An 8,330-nucleotide genomic window follows, 5' to 3' on the forward strand; every position below is an offset into this window, starting at 1 on the left:
TCTGCTATGGTCCATCCTATAGCCGATTTGAATTCTCTCAAAATCCTTAAGAGCTTGTCTTCCTCATTACCTGAAAGGTCGGCTAAAATAATAACAGGTAACGTAGATGAATCACCAAAAAAAGCATACCTCAAGTGTTCAGGTAATGGTTTGAGCTCTAAGGTAGGTGCTTCCTCTATTGATGGTTTGAGCTTCCCTTCAGCGTTCTTGAGGTCAGAAGTACCAAGAGATTCAAATGGTATGTCGAGCTTTCGCTTCCATGGAGAAGCGTTCAGATATTGTAATTGCTCGTTGCTATCTTCATCATCGCTGTCAAAATCCCCCACTAAGGCCTTTTCCAATGCATCAGACATTAGCATGTGATCGAGTTCCGAAGTAACCGTAGAATCAATCACATCCACTTTTAAGCACTCCTCATCTTCTGTAGGGAATTTCATTGCCTTGAATACGTTGAAGGTCACATCCTGATCTTGGACCCGCATAGTAAGTTCCCCTTTTTGCACATCTATCAAGGTACGGCCAGTAGCCAAGAAGGGCCTCCCCAAGATTATGTGAATCTTCTTATCTTCCTCAAAATCCAGAATAACAAAATCTGCAGGAAAGAAGAGCTTATCCACCTTGACGAGCACATCCTCAACTATGCCCCTTGGGTAAGTAATGGAACGGTCAGCCAATTATAGCGACATGTATGTGGGTTTTGGATCAGGCAGATCCAGCTTTTTAAAGATCGACAACGGCATCAGATTAATACTTGCTCCCAAATCACAAAGGCACTTGTCAAAAGTTAGATTGCCAATGGTGCAAGGAATGGTGAAGCTTCCTGGATCTTTCAGTTTTGGTGGTAACTTTTGCTGCAGAACAGCGCTGCATTCTTCCGTGAGAGCAACGGTTTCAAGGTCATCCAGTTTCACCTTCCTTGAAAGAATAGTCTTCATAAACTTCGCATAACTAGGCATTTGTTCCAGAGCCTCAGCGAAAGGTATATTGATGTGAAGTTTCTTGAACACCTCTAGAAACTTCCCGAACTGTCTATCCAGCTTTTGTTGCTGCAATCTCTTAGTAAAAAGGTGGTGGAGGATAGAGTTGTTTCTCCCCTGTATTAGCCTCAGGTAGAGTGTGTTCAACAGTAGTCTTCCTTGGTTCTGCCGCTTTCTCCTTTTGCTTAGATTCTTCATCTCTAACTTCAGCTTCGACTTCTTTTGCCTTTTCAGCATCAGCTACTTTTCCAGACCTTAAGGTAATAGCCTTGACTTGCTCTTTAGCTTCCTTCCTGCCTGGTACTTCCGTGTCACTGGGAAGAGTTCCAGGTTGACGATTGAGCACTGTATTGGCTAATTAACCGATTTGATTTTCCAAGGTCTTGATAGAAATCGCCTGACTCTTGCACAACAGCTTAAGTTCCTCAAAATCAGCACTAGTAGGTGCAGCTGCACTTCCCTGTTGAGGATATGATTGCCTTGTAGCATACTGCTGTGGTTGCTGGAATCCAGGTGGGTTAAACTGTTTACTTACTCCTTGCTGATATGTTGGCTGAATAGCATTCTGATTATTCCCCCAGCTGAAATTTGGATGATTTATGTTGTTAGGATGATAGGTCGCTGGCACAGGCTGCTGTTGTCGCTGATAATTATTCACATACTGAACAGATTCGTTGACAAGAGAACACTGATCCGTAGCATGAGAACCTGCACAAAGCTCACAAACCATAGCTATTTGATTAACTCCATACGTAGCCAAAGAATCAACCTTCATTGATAGCGCTTGGAGCTGGGCTGCAATAGCGGTGGCTGCATCAACTTCCAGAATACCTGCTACCTTGCCTGACGTCATCCTCTGAGTTGGGTTTTGATGCTCATTTACAGCCATCGTCTCGATAAGATTATACGCCTCAGTATAGCTTTTAGCCCATAAGGCGCCTCCAGCTGCTGCATCGAGCATGGGCCGAGATTGGGCCCCCAAACCATTATAAAAACTAGTGATTACCATCCAATCCGGCATTCCATGATGTGGACATTTTCTCAACATTTCCTTGTAGCGTTCCCAAGCCTCGCACATAGATTCTGTAGGTTGCTGCGCAAACTGAGTAAGAGCACTCCTCATAGCAGCAGTCTTTGCCATTGGATAAAACTTCACCAGAAACTTTTGCGCAAGATCTTGCCACGTAGTGATGGACCCAGCTGGTTCAGAATGTAACCAGTCTTTAGCCTTATCCCTCAGTGAGAATGGGAAAAGCCTCAACTTGATAGCCTCATCAGTCACGCCATTATACTTAAAAGTGCTGCAGATCTCGACAAAATTCCTTATGTGTATGTTGGGGTCTTCAGTTGCCGCTCCTCCAAAAGAAACAGAATTCTGCACCATCTGAATAGTGCCCGGCTTGATTTCAAAGGTGTTAGCTTGAATAGCCGGATGAAGGATGCTTGACTGAATATCATCAATTTTAGGCCGAGAAAAATCCATAAGAGCTGGATCAGCTTGAACAATACGATCTCCCATGTTTACTGGTTCTTTCTGCTCAGTTCCTGAATCCGAATCCTCAAAATCTAACTTCTCCAGAGTATCAAGAACTTCGTCTTTCTCCTCAGCTGTATATAAGGTCCTCTTGCGAGCACGAGAACGAGTTTGCATAAACGCTTGCTAAAGTACCTGAAACACAACCGAAAAGAGTAAGTAAATACTACGTCCTAATCACTGAGTCCTAATGACCAATGATGGTAAGTACATAAACTAAACAAATACGCCGAGTCCCCGGCAGCGGCGCCAAAAACTTGTTAGGGCGAAATCACGCACTAATATTCACGCAAGTATACGTGTTCGCAAGTAATATAGAATACTTTCTAGTTCGTTCCCTCAGAGACTCAGACTAAATTATTGTCTAATTAAACTCACTCACCAATGTATGATTACTTCTCAATGTTAAGATAACACTTAAAATTGTTGATTGAATATTAGCTATAATTAACTACTTAATTAACCACTTAACTAACACTTCAAATTATTAATAATAAAACACTCATGAGATCACAACTTCATTATTACTTCCTTCTATAGCCATTGTTATTACCTTTAGCATGTGACAGTGATGACATTAATCGAATAACACGAAACTGATAAAAGCCAACTTTCATTGTACTAATACCATTCTACCAAGCATCCACAATTAAGATAGAAGTTGAATAGTCATCAATCATGTTGAGTTCCTATATGTCTACAGAAATTGACAACACAACGATTTAAGCACAAGTTATTCCTTTTGATTACATAGGGCAAATAAAACTGTTAGAGTTACCCATTAATCATGCACAACGTACATGAACCTATGCTAGCATGGCAAGTTCTAAATCTCAAGATCCACCGTCGCTTCACAAGAGATTAACACCCTATCTTATATGTTCGCGACGCACATAAGACGAATACGCACAACCAATACTAGATATCATGCAATCATCACACACTAAAGTATTAAACAATTAACTAAAAAATTCCATAATGAATCCGTTGAAACCCCATGATCACGATTAGCCCATAATAGAACTTATCGCCATCATGGGTTCATATGAAATCATGATAAACAACACAAGAAAATAATAACTAAACTAATTATATTAAAACAGAGTACGTCACAAGAGTAAATTAGTCAAAGCAAGAAAACTAGCATCCAACGTTACAACGAAACAAGAATCACAAGAAAATATGTTTCCTCTTCGCTGCAGTGTGCTAAATCGGTCTTCTTCCTTATCTCCTTCGCTTCTTGCGCAAAACACAATCTAAAACATAATCTCCTTAATATTCCCTGTGAAAACGTCTCAAATCTACTTATATAATAGTCCCATAAAACTCAGATTACATAGAAGTTCGAAGCCAAACAGAAGTAGAAGTCTAAAATAATTTATCCTTTTCCCCGACCCTGCGCGGTCGCTCAGCATTTCTGCGCGGGCGCGCAAGGCTGCTGCGCGGCCGCTCAGCGTTGCTGCGCGGGCGCGCAGGACCCTACTGGAAAAAATCCAGGTTTGCTCCGTTTCTTCGCCGTAATCTGCCCATTCTTTTCCTCTCGCAATGGTGAACACATGCCAAGGCTTATTCTTGATGATTCCTCCTCCGAAATGCAACTAATACCCTGAAATGCATAAACACTAGAAAAACACATCAAATACACAAAATACTTGATTTCAAGACACCAATTTAAGCCATTTTAAGACGTTCTAAGTGGTATAAAATGCCACTTATAAACAGAGAAGGCCCAAAACCCTGAATATTAATTAATTTTGTAATTAATTAATAATGGAGAAAACAACTATTAAGATGAGTCCTAGTGGGGATATAAATCCTTGTAGATTGGCCTCCAAGGAACCTCATGGGATAAGGAATCAGCTTCCTGCTTCCTAGGACTCCAAAGTCCATTCTAATTCTGAGACTTGCCCACCAAGTCTCCTAACCCAAGTCCAATTCAAGGACTCCCAACATCTATATAAGGGGTCTCACCCCCGCCAATCAGAACTACGTTTTTTGGCTTGATTCTCTAAACTACAGAGATACGTAGGCATCTCGTAAAGGCAAAGTTAAGCTACAAAACACGAGAGCAGCTACTAAAGGTCTTGAGCTCCCGAACCTTAGAATTAAATACAGCAATTAATATATCTTAAGTTTTTAACCATAACATCTGGCGCCATCTGTGGGAAAGCACAACAATAACCATGGCAAGAACACGGAGTGGCAATAGCACCCATGGAAGAACACCAGCTGCGATAACCCAAGTAATTCCGTCAACAGTGGGGATACCTCCGCACTCAACCTATGCCATCACCCAAGGAGGAGCCCATGTAGGGGTAACTGAACCTCAACTTCAAGGGACAATTCCCCCGGCTCCTCAATGTACGAATTCCCAACTTAAACAGCTATATACACCTGTGAATTCTTGACCCGTTGGGTATAAATATTCAACTGTTGTGACCACTAAGCCCCCGTATGGGATGCCCCTTTACCCTAAGGTCGGAGGAAGTGGACATGCGGGATGAAGTGAAGCACGAAGGCAAATACCCCCTACATTCAAGGTTTGGCTCCTATCCCAGAGGATTGGGAATTTTCTGGTCCTTATACTGAGAGAGATTCCGAATCCTCGGATGATGAAGTGGCCCCAAGAAGGAGGCGTGCTGGCAAGGAACCGATGGCTGATGGCAACCAGCGTCCTAGGAGTACCCGAGGGGTGAATCCCCAAATGGTGCAGGAGAGAATCAAGGCCCACGAGGCTGAGATTCAAAGGCTGAAGCGCGACTTGGAGGCGCACCAGGCTCCCAGACTCCCATTACCACCTAGGGGGAGAAATCCTCCTCCAATCATAGACCTGGATGGTCTGTCACAAAGAAGGGCTATAGTCCCAAGAGTTGATCCAAGCAATCTTCTTCCCCTTGGAGATCCTGATGATCCTACTCCATCATTCACTGAAGAGATAATGAATGCCCACATCTCAAGGAAGTTCAAGATGCCCACTATCAAAGCTTATGATGGAGCGGGAGATCCCGATAATCATATCAGGACCTTCTCCAATGCACTGTTGTTGCAGCCCGTGAATGATGCTATTAAGTGTCGAGCATTTCCTCAAACCCTGTCGAGTATGGCTCAAAGATGGTATAGTCGATTGCCCCGAACTCTATTGGGTCCTTCAGAGAATTAAGTCAAGCTTTTATTAAACAGTTCATCAGCGGAAGAGTGCATGAGAGAAGTTCAGCATCCCTCATAAGTATTGTGCCGGGAGCGAAGGAATCCTTGATAGTTTACCTGAATCATTTTACAAAGGAAGCTTTAAAAGTCCTGGACCTTGATGACAAGGTAGCCATGATAGCACTGTAACAGGGAACTAGGGATGAGTTCTTCAAGATGTCCTTGGCCAAGCGCCCCCTGAAAGCATGTTACAGCTCCAAGATAGAGCCGGGAAGTACATCAAGGCGGAAGAGAGCATGAGGAAGACCGTAATAAGTAACGAGCCCGCTGGAGGCAAGAAGCAGAAAACCGATCTGAAATATATTACAAAGGACAAGTATCCTGGAACTGAGCAAAGTAATGACTCAACCCTGAAGAAGGGAGGACCTGGACAAAAGTTCATTGAGTATGCTAAGCTGAATACTCCAAGAAGCCAGATTCTGATGGAAATCGAGAAAGATCGAGATATTCGTTGGCCTAAGCCCTTGAAGGTTGATCCTACCAAGCTAGATAAGAGCAAGTATTATAGATTTCACAAGGATGTTGGTAATGACTACGATGAGTGTAGACAAATGAAAGATGAAATTGAATTCCTCATTAAAAATTGAAGATTGAACAAGTACACTGGAGATGGAGGAGATAGGAGCAACAACGTGAGAAAGAAATTTGATGATCGAAGAAGAGATCAAGATGATCAAGGGAGAAATCCCCAACCTAGGGGACCGGTGATAAACACAATTTTTGGAGGACCAACTGCTGCTGGATTATCCAAGAACTCCAGCAAAGCGTATACCCGAGAAGTTATGCATATTGTTGGGGAAGCCCCGAAGAGGGCAAGGACAGGAGTAACAATGGCTTTCGATGATTCTAATTTGAAGGGAGTGAAATTTCCCCATGATGACCCGCTGGTCATAATACCGATAATAGGGAATAGCTCGGTGAAGAGGGTCCTAGTAGATAATGGTGCTTCAGTGGATATCTTGCTCCATGGCACCTTTTTAAGGATAGTTTAGAATGATTTCCAATTGACCCCAACCGACATGCTGATATATGGATTTGCGGGAGTAGAGTGCCCCATGGAAGGAATAATCAAGTTGCCAACAACTATAGGTCAGGAACCAAGGCAAGCAACACAGATGTTGGACTTTGTGGTGGTGAAGGCTAGTTCAACTTATAACGCTATCATGAGAAGGATAGGGATACATGCCTTCAAGGTCGTCCCTTCTTCCTACCATTCAGTTATGAAGTTTCCCACCCGAAATGGGATTGGAAAAGAGAGAGGAGATCAAAAAATGGTGAGGAGTTTTTACGTAGCCTCTCTAAGGGTAGATGGAGTTGGGGGCAATTTCTGCCTATTGAAGATCTGGATATCCGAGAGAATGATGAGAAACGAGGGAAGCCAGCAGAAGACTTGCTTATGATTCCTTTGGCGCCCGAGGATCCTGAGAAAGTGACTTTCATTAGAGCAACACAAGAAGAGCCCCTTAGAGGGAAGTTGGTGAAATTTTTGCAAGAAAATAGTGATGTGTTCACATGGTCGGCAGCTGATATGCCAGGATTAGACCCGGAACTGATCACTAACAAGCTGAATGTGGATCCAAGTCGAAAAACAGTAATGCAAAAGAAAAGAAGCTTTGCACCGGAGAGGCAAGAAGCTATTAAAGAAGAAGTAGAGAAGCTCTTAGAGGCTAGTTTCATTCAAGAGATTAAATTTCCGGAATAGTTAGCAAACCCTGTAATGGTAAAGAAGGCCAATGGAAAATGGAGGATGTGTGTGGACTTTACTGATTTGAATGATGCATGCCCTAAGGACTGTTTCCCGTTGCCTAGGATAGACACTTTGATAGATGCCACTGCTGGACATGAGATGTTGAGTTTCATGGATGGATTTAGTGGATACAATCAGATCAAGATGCACAAGGACGACATCCCAAAGGTATCATCCATCACTGACTTTGGTGTTTATTGTTATCTTGTTATGGTATTTGGTCTCAAGAATGCAGGAGCCACCTATCAAAGGTTGATAAATAAAATTTTTAAGGATCTTATTGGCAAGACCATGGAAGTTTATGTTGATGACATGTTAGTCAAGAGTCTATTAAACACTGACCATATAACCCATTTGAGGGAAGCTTTTGAGGTCCTAAGATACCATAAAATGATGTTAAATCCTACGAAGTGTGCTTTCGGGGTAGGGTCTGGAAAGTTTTTGGGATTAATGGTCTCCAAGAGAGGAATTGAGGCTAATCCCGATAAAATAAAGGCAATCCTGGACATGGAGCCACCAAAAACTATCGAAGATGTTCAAAAGCTCACCGGAAGGGTTGCTGCATTGGGACGATTCATCTCCAAGTCTGGGGACAAGTGCTTGTCGTTCTTCAAGTCCTTAAAGAAGGTTAAAGATTTTGTATGGAGTGAGGAAAGCTAAAAGGCATTCGAGGAATCAAGGAGGTATATGGCCCAGGCCCCGTTGTTGGCCAAGCCAGCTCGGGACGAAGTTTTATACTTGTACTTGGCTGTTTCAGAGAATGCATTGAGCGCTGTATTTGGTAAAAAGGAACTTAAAATCCAGAAACCCGTGTACTATGTTAGCAAAATTCTGCATGGAGCTGAGTTGAATTATTCAACTATTG

The 8,330-nt window shown here is 42.7% G+C and overlaps 1 non-coding gene across 1 annotated transcript; it reads left to right on the forward strand.

Moving 5' to 3' along the window:
• Positions 1-1,996: 1,996 nt before the first annotated feature.
• Positions 1,997-2,103, forward strand: LOC141679477 (small nucleolar RNA R71). Its single transcript, XR_012558110.1, has one exon. It is a non-coding gene; the product is annotated as a small nucleolar RNA R71 (small nucleolar RNA).
• The last annotated feature ends 6,227 nt before the right edge of the window (positions 2,104-8,330 follow it).

Source organism: Apium graveolens, chromosome 1 (genome assembly GCF_009905375.1).
Source record: "Apium graveolens cultivar Ventura chromosome 1, ASM990537v1, whole genome shotgun sequence".
NCBI classification, from domain to species: domain Eukaryota; kingdom Viridiplantae; phylum Streptophyta; class Magnoliopsida; order Apiales; family Apiaceae; genus Apium; species Apium graveolens.